General features: G+C 37.3%; 1 protein-coding gene across 8 annotated transcripts in view; it reads right to left on the bottom strand.

Annotated features, from left to right (window-relative positions):
• LOC135251007 (SLIT and NTRK-like protein 5) overlaps nucleotides 1-14,948 on the bottom strand; it is a 102,661-nt gene that overhangs the window by 50,356 nt on the left and 37,357 nt on the right. The gene's annotated exons all lie outside the window — the stretch shown is intronic.

Genomic DNA, 14,948 nt, shown 5'->3' with positions numbered 1-14,948 from the left:
GAATTAAGGTCTGGTTAATGCTCACAGTCATCAATATGCAAAAAAAGTGAAATATACATATACTTATCCTGGGCAGGGTCGCGGGAGGTGCTGGAGCCTATCCCAGCGTACAGTGGGCGAGAGGCAGGATTACACCCTGGACAGGTTACCAACCTATTGCAGGGCACACACACCATTCACTCACACCCATACCTAAGGGAAATTTAGAGGCTCCAATTAGCCTACCTGCATGTCTTTGGACTGTGAGGGGAAACCGGAGTACCCGGAGGAAACCCGCGCGGACGCATGGAGAACATGCAACTCCACACAGAAAGGCTCAAGCCAAGATTCGAACACACAACCTTCTTCCTGCAAGGTGACAGTGCTACCCACCCGTGCCGCCCTTGGTTATCCACCAAGAATTTTTAGAAATAATAGCCTAAATCTTTATTAGTATAAAAAATTCAAAATCGGTGAAAATATGATGTGTGTGTACTAAGGAGCCAAGAAGCCAAATGCTTCCATTTGTAATATATAGCAATGCAAACAAACATGTGCATGTAGGTTTACTGCAGAAATGTTGCTCCGGTAGGGTAGATTCCAGATGACTCACACCATGCTTTGTACAGCCTGATGCCCATCCAAATGATTCGGTCCACTCTATGGATCAGTGAGTTTCCAGGTGGCACAGTCACTTCCTAGCAAGTAAGCACCTATCGAACCACCGTCAATGCCAGCTGTTGGTTCGCCAGTGTTCCCCAAATTGCTATATTCCCAGCCTCTTAGAAAGTTGCAGGATCATTCAGGAGCTATCCTGCATTCTGTTGCACCTCTGGTGATCCTCAGCCCAACTCTCTGCTAGCCAACCACTGCATGCTTACTTGGTACCTTATATAATTGTCAAATCAATTCATGATCATTATTTTATAATAATGTAAGACTGTATCTGAGGAGCAGCAATCGGAAGTGAGCAGAACACCAACATTCTCACAGGTGTACAGCTCTGAGGAAAATAAAATGAAAATGCTATTTTACACACCGATGGCAATGTAGTCATTTATCTCTGATTGTTGAACTGATTCTTTCAAATAACTTCTGTGAGTCTACAAGTGAGTTAAAGAGGGTGCAGTTATCATGGTAGAAAACTGCACCAATAACCAGTTGCAGTGAATAAATATGATCTCGCAAATATGTTGTAATTCACTTTTGATTTACACAAACTATTGTAAAGAGATTTGTAATCTCTTCATGGTGCATGCACCCATGGTACATTTACTGCCACTTTAAAAGATAAAGGATTTTTTTTGTACATGTAAGCCAATTGTTTGCTTTATTTAACAATGGAGCATTTAAATAATATTTCACAGTAAGTGTACTGGTGTGTGCTAATACAAATACACACTAAGCATGTAGTTTGAATAGTGTTGAAGCAGTCTCACAGCTTTCATAATATTTTACAATGTAATTTTAACATTAATGACTTACAGGTCCTTAGGTGTCATTAGAAACATACTTTTCCCAGTGATTCTTTTATTACTGCAATTAATTTTATGGTGGTTAAGTGGCAGCATTTCTGCCAACTATCTTGCAGCTTATCTCAGCTTCTTATGTGAAATAAATTATATATATGTATATACTGTATATATATTTATATAACACTGAGTGCAGCGTATGTTTGCGATGGTCAGCTCTCCTATGTAGAACAGCGATTTATGAACCTAGATATGTCCCCCATTTCAGAACCAATCTCGATGCCATTTCGGAGGTGGACTACAATCGCTATGGACTCGCCAAAAACCCATTTTGGTATAGCTGCATTATGGCATTACTGTGTTGTCTATGCCCCTAATAAATTACATAATGCCCTTGTTTGAAGTACAGAAGACATATACAGGGCTGTAGCAGTTGCCAAAGGTCTGTGCAGACACATCTTGATGGAGAGCAGCCTAATGTTAGCATTAGAGCTGATCAGTTTAATTTCCTATCTTTCCGCAAATGCAAACATTTCACAAACGCAACTTTGAATGACCATAATCTCTTCAGATGGTAAAATGAAAAAACACAGTGCCAAGTTACTTGAAATTATTTAGGAAACATTGGGTAGCATTACTTTGGAAAATAACTTTTTTTAATTAGTGTGAGCTAGGATAGCCAATATTGTTTCTTGTAACTCCCGTTTCAGCATGACAGTGCCCCTGGGCACACAATGAGGTCCACATACAAATTATTTTGTCGAAATTGGTGTGGAAGACTGGTTTGCACAGAGCCCTGACCTCAACCCCATCCAACACCTTTTGGATCAGTCTCCATTTAGTTTATTCAAAATCTCGATTTCAGAGAAAATCTGACAATACGTTGGCGGCGTGACCTTCACGGAGTTGTAAGCCTACAATTTCTATAACTGCAGCATCCACAGTTATTCATCCCCACCCTAAATGCTTTATCAGCTTTATTACGTGATTGCAGGGAAATAATTTTGAGTGATTATATGTGCAAATTTTGTTTCAATAATGCTGCTTTGGGAAATTCACATCAAATCCCCAGTCAATCAGCTGAATAGACAGCCCAAGTAGACAGCAACACATTCGCACCTTGGTAAAAGCACCTGTTGTCTGTTGTCAGGTGGGGGATTTTGTAAAGAAAATGACAGACAGCCTGTATTTCTTTACTGAGTTGATTTTTTTCCCAAAATTTAAAAATGCTGTTATTTTAAGCCCAAACATTTAGGAAAGTCGTGGAAAGAGGATGATAAAGCATTTATGGCGGCGGAGTAATTTAAATTTTAAGGTCCCCAAAGCTGGATGGCGTCGCTCTGGCCTATCTAGTTTTAAGGGAAACTTTCTCTTCCTGTCTCTCTGCAGGTGTGTATGTGTGTGCCTAATTAACAAACATGGTGCTGATGTCTGAGTGAATCATTAAAGAGGTGGGAAGAAAAGATCCGAATTTGAATAATATGGGCCAAATTCAGGAGGAGAAAATTTTAGGAGAGAACACATATATATTAAAACATTTTCGTCGTCTTTGATTTTACGTAGTGCACTACACATGGTTTGGAATTTGATGATTTAGTCCGTTTTATACCTGAATTAAAATATATTCTGAAATGGCTTAATTTCCTTTGTTTAACTTATTCACTCAATTAAATGCAAGTGGTTTTTTTTTCTCCCTAGTTTGAGAAGTTCATTCTAGTAAGTCCTGAACTACTCAAAAAGTTTTCTGTAAAACTAAGAAGTATTCACAGCTCACAAGTATTCCCAAGGTTACTCCTTAATTGGCAGCTGCTCTCATTATTGGGAAATGCAGTCAACTTGACAGGGATTCTGCATTCTGCCTGCATTCCGTCTGCATCAGGAGGAATAGAACAGCCCAAAAATGTGTTTAGGCATTGCAAACCAGTAAAACTAAAATTACAGTCTATTTAAACAAGCGTTACTCCTTTCAGCGCTTTGAATGCTCCAATAATCGATGGCACATGTTCCTCAAAATCAGTGTGTGCGAGCTTTTTTTGTCCTAGAAGGAGTAAAAAATACTGACGATTTCTCTTCTAGCAACAATTACATGGGCAATGTCAAGGCATTCAAACCTGAACCTAGGTGGCTATAGTAGCGAGAGCTTCTTATGTGTGCTGAGACATTAATATTTATCAACTTGTTCTAATTTTAATGAGAAGTTATTTTCAGACTCAAACCGTTTGGTCAGTTTTAAATGTACTGTGCAGATATCATACATCAACTTCCCAATAGGGGTACAAATCTGTATTTCATATGTTATCCTCCAGAGGTCACTGTAGGAGCTCTAACAGTACAGTCAAATAGGTAACTATACAGGAGAGCGGCATCTTGTGACATTTATAAATAAGAATACTTTTTTAATGTAATTTTTATAGAGAGAATGAGTACAAGAGCAGCCTCCCTGGTACAGAAATAGACAAATTAAATGTACTTTTTTCACAGCTTGCAACAGTTTAACCTTGGCTGTGTTATGTTATGCAAACTTTTCCGTAAGAAAACATATCACGTACTGTTGACATATTTGTCATCGCTGCATTCCAAACCACAAATGTCATCCCTTCTGTACTGTCATTTCAATTCACTTCATTCCAAGAGCACTAAATATAGCAACCATCATTTACCTTAGTAACCACCAGGAAATCCATGAAGAAATTTGTTTGACAATGGCAACTATAAGGGAAGTAAATTATAATTTGCATTTCAATATTGATTTGCAATTAGCTATTTGACTTGGTAGCTGCAACTGATCAACTACAAATACAGCCTCAGACACAATAATTATCTTTCTCTGCAGTCCTTGATGATCATACATTGTTATTCTCAGTCTGTCCACTTGGTGGCTGAAGAATGGGTTGAGCCACTGCAGGAGTGGTGTCCCCTGTCCTGCACAGAACAGCTGGTCACATGACTGGGTGAAGTCCTTTGGATGCATGGTAACAGTGAGGGTTTGTCCTTCATCATGGCAAAGGCCTGCTGGTTTAGGTTTTTCACTGAAGCCAATGAACCTTAGGCTCATGCACAATCTTTCATTGTGAGTAATGGAGAGCAGATAAGCTTGCCTTGTTACAAAGATGAGTCCCGGCCTTCTAGATTAAGTCTCTGATGATGCAGGGTTAGGGTTAGGGTTAGAAATGTTTCTTCATTTGTCTTGCCTTTCACTGCCATTGCAGTCAGAGACTGTTATGAATTGCGCTGTCTGGTATCCACTTTCCAGGCATGTCTGATAACCCTACTATTGGTAGACCTATTTCATGTGTCGGGGTGGGGTTATTGACACCAACAAAGTTCAAATGTGTAATTAACAATAGTTTGTGTGACATTATCAACTACATCATCATTTACTATATATTTACTTCATATGTATTCACATCTGCTCATTTACAAGAGTTTTGCCGATGCCCACATATATACTGTACTGAACATAAATCAAATCAACTGCATTTATGGACCTGCGAATAAGAAATTCCCTGGTATTTATTTTTCCATAGTTCCACCTTGGTGACAACAAATCCAAGGGGATCTCAAAACAGATTTGATAGGTGGACAGACCTAATTGGACAGCCGTACAGAGTGTAAATTAGACTGCAAGGTGACTGATGATGAGCAGCACACAAAATACATGCTTCCAGTAGATTATTAGGTTTAGACAACATATATTTGTTATTTTAGATGTGTTATAGGTCTACAATATATTTTGATGCCATTAAAGTCTGGAAAATCTGGACAGATTCTACCTGCATGGCTAACTCATTAGATAAGGAGTATGCAACACACTTTTGCCAAAAACTGCCCTATGGTACATTTATCAGTGTCACATAAATCTAATTTAAAATGCATTTTAGTAGAATGGTTTGTCATCAGATGATATACAATTAGTTCAGAGAGAGAGACAGAGTGTGAGATTTTTTCACGCAGATTAATTGTTCAGCTCCAAGATCTGTGAGTGATCTCATGGAAAACGTGACCTCGATGAAAACTTCAACTGAAATCATGGGCTCTTCATTCATGTCCACTGACAGTGAATGCATAAGTCACTATTTTATGTACTGAGCAATATGGGTTTTATTTATTTCCTGACAGGTCTTAAACTTCATAAGAAAATCTGAATATTTATTGGAGTGCACTTCACACTTTAACACTTCTAGACATTTTAATGCATGCCTTCCTGTGTCTCGATATTTCACGTGTGTTTCCTTTTTTCCTCTCCTGTCAAAACCAGGAAAAACCATTCCCTTTACATTGGAAATGCAACAGTGCCCTCTTGTGCTTCCATAGATTCAAAACACAATGGCACAATACATGTTAAGCGTTACAAAGACCAAAAGAATCAAGAGAGAATCAATTACTGTATGATGATACTGTAGCTTCCTAAATACTCTACCTCAGCATTTAGCTCTTCCTGAGTATCAAAACCTAGCAAGGACATGACCTTGTGGGTGAATGCATTCTGTAGTGCTTGCAATTTATCAAATGTCAATCACGTACTGTAATCACAAACTGGTCACACAAGTCACTTGCCTCATCAGCTCCTGTTGTTGATTCCGCACATTTGATTTGGTTTCTGATAGAGCAGCCACATCACAATGTAACCCTCTATGGTAAATTGACTTGAACATGCATCGTCAATAATTAAATGGACAAATCTGGCATTCCCAGGATGTAGCCTACCAAAACTACTGTCAAGCATCATGCAAGTTGGTTGATTGGACAATTTAGAGTTAAAAAACTGTGTCTGCTGTCATTTTACTCCAGCCAGTGATTAAAGGTGAGTTCAGCAGGTTCATTTCTTTAAATTATTTAATTATATTTATCTAATCATATTTGCTCTATGATCAGTGTCTGGGATTCTGGATGTCCTCTCCTCAACTTATCTTCTAAGGTAATGTATGTGGTATTTATAAAAATGTAGTGTCCTTTCATCTAACTAACAAGAACAAATAAGTATTGCAGTAATTTCAAGAAATAAAAAAAAACATCTTTCAATTGTGCAGAATTATAAAGTAATTACTACATTTTCTTTTATTTATTTATTTGCAAAGCAAATCAATTTCACACACACAGTTCAGAAAGTTCCATACCATGCTGTATAATCACACTCTGATTTACTCTTTTGGTATCACACAGAAATGTTTCATTGACCAAAAATTATTAGATTAACATCCAGATTAATAACTCATCTTAGTTTGATTAGATTCATTCATTTATCAATTTTATTAGTTTTTTATTGGTTGTATTAGATTTATCAGATTAACATCCTGATTAATGACTCAACTTGGTTTTAGTCAATAATTTCAAGGGGTAAATCCATGGGGGATATTTCAGGTCTAACAACTAGTAGTTCAGTATTGTATAAAGCCATTCACAGAGCCATCAGAGGCCATTATGAGGATTTATTTTGAAGGGATCAGAAAAGACAGCTCAAGAGTGACAGTATTACCTAAAGCAAAAACACATTAACATTCCCCAAGGAAAGCCTGCAGATGTGGGTAATTGCTAATGCATGTGCACTCCCCATGAAGACCTTGCTCTTGTACTGATGGTAACTGAAACATAAGGCAAACAGGCACTAACTGGCATGCCATCTTTGGAAGAAATGAAAACATCCATTTAGAGTGCAGTATACCTATATGGTTTAGGTTGTGGGCTTAGGCATGGCATTTGGCACTGCTTAGGCACTGCTTCTTGTGACCAGATCTTGACGTAGACACATAGGGGTGTAGACTAACCTGAAATATTGGGTTAGTTTACATATTTATAGGTTAATGGCACATATGAGGTGTTGAATACTTGTTGACATAAATATGGGTTCAGTGTTTTCTCTTACAAGAAGTGCAGAGGTTTTTTTTCTCCATTTTTACCCATTAAATTAAGGGTGCAAACTTTTATCTGGCTAGCTTCCAAGCAGCAATATTTCTGTTGATAGCCAGCAGCAGTGATGACTAATTTGTGATTCACCGTAGTACCATTGAACCATGTAGTACCAGCAAGCATTCTATTTCTTTTGTATTTTCCTATTCTAGAATAGAAACAGGCTATTCAAGGACATCAATGATCATCATCCTATTTCAGACTTTGTGTATGCATACCAGAGGTTAAGCAGCATTCTGTCCTGTTCTGTACTTGATAGATAGATAGACAAACAGACATACAGACAAATAGACACTGACAGAGAGACAGACAGATATGATGTACGGTATATTCCTACATAATTTTCACCACATGCAGTACCGGTGAAACTGATGTAGGAATAAATATCATGCATTTTGAAATATGGTGGACGGTCTTTATTTTTTTTTAAATAATAAAAATTCTACAGGTCCTGGAGCACCTGTTAAGACAGACGTCATCATGAACACCAGTACGTACCAAAATACTAAAATAACAAAACAATGCACGCCCCCCTCCCAATGAGCTTACAAGATTTCCATTTTCATTTAAAAATTAAACTTTGGAATGCAATTCACTTTATATTATATCTGTACAGATAATCATATGTAATATTACGTGTTTATAGATAAGTTTATACAGTTTAAAGCATTTTTAATCATGCAAAAACTGGTTTAAGCAGGTGTCAAGACTTTTGACTGGTACTATATGTACTGTGAATAGCACTGAAAATATGTACAATCTGAGGGGCTATACATTCAGCAGTCTGACACTGACACGGTTAATACCAGCTGAGAAGAGGGCAGGTGGAAAATTCTTCTTTCCACAGTCAGTCAGAAACACTACTGCAGGAAATTGTTGTCATATTTATCTCTCACTGGGGCTGTAAAAAGGTCACTGTTCCATGGAAGCACATAGCTTTTATAAGAGGAGGTTAGAACAGGCTGTGGCTCCACCTCAGTCACAAGGACTTGAAACAGAAAAAGTATTCTAACTGAAGTATTGTCACCTGTCAGCTTCTTTTAATCTATGAAGGACACATGCAAAAGCCTTTAAATCATTTAAATCGGCTTGGCATGAAACCATTAAACACACAACAGGACAGACATTAGCGCACATGCCCACTTCTCATATTTAATTGCAGGGGCAGTTATGCAACCAGGAAGAGGTGGTGCTTTTCACTAAACACATTATGCTATAACGTGACAATTACAATGAGCAAGAGTCAAATCTGACAGGTAGAAGCCATAAGGTGGGTCAGCACCCTTACAAGGCATGCACGCAAATGTAAGCCTTCTGCTGTGTTTTGATATTATTCATACTGCGCATGCAAAATGCTTGCACTGCTAATACTTTGTTGGATCAGCTGAAGTTCTCAAGCCATCTGAAACATATGCAAATATGAAATACGGAGTGAGTAGGTAAAGCTCAAAATAGCAGCTGTTTTTTGACAAATTAAATCCATTTGACAGATTTGGTATTGGAATTTGGTTTTTAAAATTAAATAATGGAGATATTGAGACTGTTACTTCAGTGACTTGTGTTGATTGCTGTGTGGCATATAACATTATCTATTTATGTATTTATTTAAATTTGACAGTGCTTGATCAACCAAGGGTGGTGCAAGGCCTGTAGACTGAAACTCTCCCTCCCTGGACAAAGCTGACAGGAGAGCATGCCTACACATAGCCAGAAATTGTGTACAATGGTTTATTGATGGGCAAAGATTAGCCTGAATCATACACGCTATTAATATTTACAAAAAGAGCGATAAACTTATTTTCACACAGCACAATGATCTTGGGAAACAGTATATTATCCAATTCAACAGGAGAGGGTGTGATTTCCCTAGGGAAATAACATGGCCAATGAATCCATAAATCAATATAGTTTTCCACCAGGGAAGAAAAGATAAAACCCTAAGCGAGTGAAACCGTGTAAGTGAAAATACCCAGCTGATCAATTCACAAATCATTACCGCCAGATTTACTGAGAATTTTCTGTTGGCCAAATACACGCTGAATCATCATCACAAAAAAATATATAGCCTATATATAGAATAGAGCACTGGCTGAATTTTTACAAAACTGATGCTGAAAAGGCATAAAAGCAGGTTTTGGCTTTCATGCGTATATTATTTCAGAGTTCAATGGGATACCGCAAAAACTGGCACAATAGTACACAAATAGACATATGGGATGAGGATCAAGATTACCTTTAACCAGTCACACACTTTCTATTTCAGCAGAACAAAAGACTCTCACCAAAATCCTGTATCACCACACAACTATATCCTCATTCTTTCTGGTAAGCCGACACTATTTTTATTTTATTTTTTTTTCAAAACTGCTCACACATCTGATTTTAGCTTGGTATTAGTTATTCTGAAATGAAAGACAAGGTGATGTAAGGGACTACTCATGCAGGGCACCATTTCATGCAGGACATATGGTTATACTGTACCATCTTTATACAAATGGTGGCATACTTTAAGTATAATAAATCAGTCCCATTAAGGAAACATACTAACTATAAACAGGAAATTTCAATTAATAATTAAATAAAATATTAAAATTACACATCAATAGTTGACCGTAACCAAATCATACTATACATTCAGATGATACCGAATTAATATGATTCGGCTAAAAGGTGAAGGCATTGGGAGACCTTTTGATCAGCAGTGGCCGACTTAATTCAACACAAAAGGAATATTAATGGAGGCATCCTTGGACAATATTATATAGATTATAGAACAGAAATCAAGGCGCTGAAAAAGGCAAAGCACAATTCATTATAATGTACAACAAACTGTGTGTGTTCGTGTGTGTATTAGCATTGGGTGTGTGTGCGTGCAAGACATGCGAGGATTGTGTCTGCATGGAGAACAATGAAAATAAAATGAAGGGAGCTTTGAAACTAGCTGAAGCTAATGGTTACACAACGGTGCATGAAGCATGCCAAACAGATAAAAGAACATGTGGTTATCGGTGACCGTTTGTTGAGATCAGTTTATGACCGGCTAGTAGGCTATATCTGAAAGATTGCATGCGAGATCTTTTCTATTCATGACGTACTAAAAATAAAGGAGCGCGGTGGATGACTTGGAGCCAGCCAAAAGAAAATGTTAAAAGACGAAAGGTTTATAATAATCTTTTAACACACGAACCATTATCACAGTTATATATATATTCACTCATAGACGTTACTGTTGCTAAAGTATGCTATATGCCAAGAGTTACAGCCTTATTTTGGTCCTTTGAATTACTGTCGTCAGAACGAGTTCTGGTTTCCAGGGCGACATCCGTAGGAGTTGGTGTGAAAAAAGGGGAAGGTGCATGCCCTTTTATCCAGTTCACAGTCATACAGCTTGATCCTTGTTGCAGGCCGCGTGTGGGATTTACGGGAGTTGTTCTGCAGGATCTCTTTTTTTTTTCTTTGTACATTTTCATATTTGCTTTTTTTGTAGATGCACAGATAAATCATGAACAAAGGAAATAGTATAAAAATAAAAAAAAAAAACTCATGCATTTTATTTGCATCTTTACATGAAAATAATCTACCCATATTTACTCTAAATCCATATTCAGAGTGGCTACTAAGCTAATGGAAAAGAAGTGTCACCAGCAGATGTCACCACTGCACATAAGGTTTGAGGAGTTACAAAATCATTTTAAAACCTCACATATTTACAATAAATTAGTGAAATCAGTTGATTCCAAGTGGTTGTTTTCCTCAGAAATACATTCAGCCAGTGTTCCCCCACTTTTCATGTACAAAGGTGGATATTATGGACACAACCCTGTGACTTGATTGCAGGGGGCTGATAAATTGTTGTGGTTGGGGGCACACACAGTCTGTGAGACATGTTTAAATAGATTAACACTAAGATCAACATTAATACTTTACTGAGCTATACAACAGAAAGGCTGCATGACCCTGCCACAGCCATGATATAACCCCTGTCAATACCAGCCACAAGAGCATACTGCAGCCCACGGCAACAGTTGCATCACTTCCATAATGTGTGCAGAAAATAATTCAAAGTCGCATACGTGGCAGCATGGATTATGCCAGTGTAATTACATTTATCACAAACAGTAAAATGCTATCTTGACTGATTATTACAAATTTTGTGCTGCTGCAAGATGTTGCCTTCATAGGACAGTGTCACCAAAATTTCTAAATCACTGTGACTTTCCTGGCTTGCCCTAACATACCGACTATAGAAACGTGCAAACATGATATTGGCTAAAAAAGCATGCACAACATATTGTCTACGGTCAGTCGCTAGAATATTGAGTGGAGAGTAGATGGCAGGCTGGTTTCTCATTTCTCATTATTTTCATTGACTGACCTAACTCCCAATTATGTGATAAGTGCATGATTATCCCACCACTGGCAGTCACTCACATCCAAAGGCTAGCATAGCTTACAAATCATTAAAATGGCTCATAACGCCATTACTTTATAAGGCAGTTTGTCTGATTTTTGATTTATTTATCTGCATTGACTGAAGGTGCAGACTTCCAACCTTTCAACAGCTATTTAACAACCATATACTCATGAAGCTTTGAGGAACCACTTGAGTAGCAAAACAGCAGACAATATTTGTGTTGGGTACTTCATGCAATAGGAGTACTTAAAGGCAAAGGAGATAATTCAAAATAATCTTTTGAGTGATTCTTTTGGGTGGTCTCTGTTTTAATGTTTAGAATTGTGGTGATCTACGATACTGAAGGATTTTTATAATTAATAAACCAAAAAGTGACAATTCTTGGTCAAACATTGCCCCCAGCAAGCTGCTAATATGTTAAAAGCTGATAGATCACATGCACCAGTTATGCAACTGCTCCTAAAAAGGTTGGACAGGCAGATTCTAACAAGCATAAGCCTCAGATCAATTTGCATTGCTGTCATTCTAGGGAATCGTTCAGGCGTGCATCAACCTCCTAATTGTTCAAACTAGGTGGGTCAAAAACATGCATAATAACTGCATAATAATGTCAATCATAATTCTTAACTGAACTGAAAACAAAGAGTTACCAAGAAAATCGTTGCACAGCACTACCCAGGTTGGGCTAGCATGCACCATTGTGGTATGTAAAATATGTAAGGTATCAGATAATGTTGCTTTAACATTTAAGTCTGTGCCAGAATTATTTAAGCAATGCTCCCATTCACGTGCTTGTTTCAATTTACTCCACAAACCATTGTGATGTATTTTCCATTGACCAATCAAACAGGATTATATATGTTTATTCATATTTCATCTGTACATATCTCTTCCTACATTTTTTGAGATAGACAACTTCTCTATCATAAACTTCCATACACATTCTCTTTTACTAATTTATTTTTAGGCTTTGGCTACAAACATAAGTGAGTAATTTTTTTTTATTTTTTACTTTCTCTTCTGACTTAACTTGATGGAACTTGATGGACTTGATGGAACTCTGTACTTCAGAATGCCAGTAATAATAATAATAATAATAATAATAATGTGTTCATATAAAGTGTGATGAACATTTGAGATTGCGCCATGACAGGTCACAAAAATGTGTGAGAAAAATCACAGGGTGCCTCCAGGTGAAATCTGAGAACAGGTTTGCTGCAGTATTCTTCAGCCAATTTACTGTGATGTTGTGAAATGTGAAAACAAGAATCATGCATAAACCAAGTTTAAGAAATAGCTTTCCAAAAGTAAATATAACAGAAAAAAAGACTGACTGTTTTATACTGTAGCTAGCTAATAAACTGTGATCAAGAGATTTTGATATCAGTTTGCATGAAGAGGATACTCAATACAGCATCTAGTAGACAAGTAAAATCTAGTAGACTGCACTGACAGTAATCAGGCTGTGGACATGCATAAGGTCTCATCTCACTTAGCAGAAACAAACAAGAGACTGCTGCAGAAACTGACCCAAAGGTAAGTATTTTTTGACACATAGAAGTAGAACACCTTCACCACAGTGTATTATAAAAAGGCATACTACTTAATTACATAGTAATATTATCGTAAAAAATAAATTGCTTGAATTCAGATTTTAATTAACAAGCCTTCTAAGCCTATTCATGTAGGCTACACTGTTACACTTGAAAGCTAAATTTCAGTCACCTGCCTTAAATCTGATACAACTACATAGGAATAAGGCTCTACTCAGTCATAAACTGTACTGAGACCCTGCCAGACAGAGACACACATACTTTTTTGTAGTCTTAGCTTTGCAGTTGGCAATTTGGTTTTGGATCAATGAATAGCTGGTCTCTATTCAAAATACTTGGCCCATAAATTATTGTACAGCTACTGTACAACTGATGCATAAAAGGGAATACACAAAAGCATTTAACACATTGTAATGTACACTAATGTTTTCATACTATTGTGATATAGTCACAATTATTGTATCGTTTTAGGTTGGAGATCTTTTGATAAGTCTTGGAAGTCAACATGCATTCCTCTTGTTGCCCTTGACATTGCTGAGGGTGTGGTACATGAAAGGTGTTGTTACACCAACTTGTTCAACAGAATTAAAAGCCTCAGAATAGAAGAAAATGGTGCCAAAAGGGCACTTCTCAGATGATGCCATTCCTGAAAGCACATTCACTGCCGGTTCGTTTCAATGATGTCTTAGGTCATATCAGTATACTCACACACAAACACACACACGCACACACACACACACACACACATACACACATGGCCTTAGTCTGTAGCCTTCAGTGTCACTTACATATTTCATGCTTTTAAGCCTGCAATTTGTAAGGCAGGTTACGTGCAAAGGCCAAACCACAATTATCTTGTCTTTCTTGAACAATCTTTTCCACATATGAGACAGCACTAGAACCTATCATTTCAGATTCAGTGTATGTACTAAGACGAAACACAGGCACAACCTCCTATTGTTCAGACATACATCATCAATATGAGTGCAGATCTGCATTGCCAGCTCATGGAATAAAATGTATGCTTAAATAGAAATGTGTGATGCAAACAGTCATCACATGCAGCACACTATTATATTACAATGAAGTATTGGAGGGTGTGTTACCTTTATTAAATTACAACTGGCATCCAGTTTGTAGCCTCCTGCAGTAAGCTTGTTGTTTAGCTTATCTCTCAGTTTTACACTGAACTTGCCCCACAGGTTTTGTTGGCATGCAAGATTTTAACCAAGGAAATTACAAAGTTGAAACCTGGATCTTGTTTTTACTGTAAGTCGGTCATATTGTTTTGAGTTAGGGTAGAACAGTTGTCCATTTACATAGATCGTTATATTTAGATGACAGATTGTTAGAAGAAGAAAAAAAAATGTGGTTTCAATTTTGTAAAGAGCACAACACACTGCCATAGGTTGCGCATTAGAGAATAGTAATGCATATTTCTATTTCTATTAGATGTTAGACATTATCCAGAGCAATTTACACAGCTTAATTTATTTTAGATGCTGTACATTTAGCCAGTTGTGTATTTTACCAAAACAATTCACGTTAAGGACCCTTCCCAAATGTACAATTGCAGTGATCAACCTGGAAATCAAACCATGGCATTGGAAGCTCATTTTCCTC

Source organism: Anguilla rostrata, chromosome 3 (assembly GCF_018555375.3).
Source record: "Anguilla rostrata isolate EN2019 chromosome 3, ASM1855537v3, whole genome shotgun sequence".
Lineage (NCBI taxonomy): Eukaryota > Metazoa > Chordata > Actinopteri > Anguilliformes > Anguillidae > Anguilla > Anguilla rostrata.
This window is presented reverse-complemented; position numbering and strand designations above follow the sequence as displayed.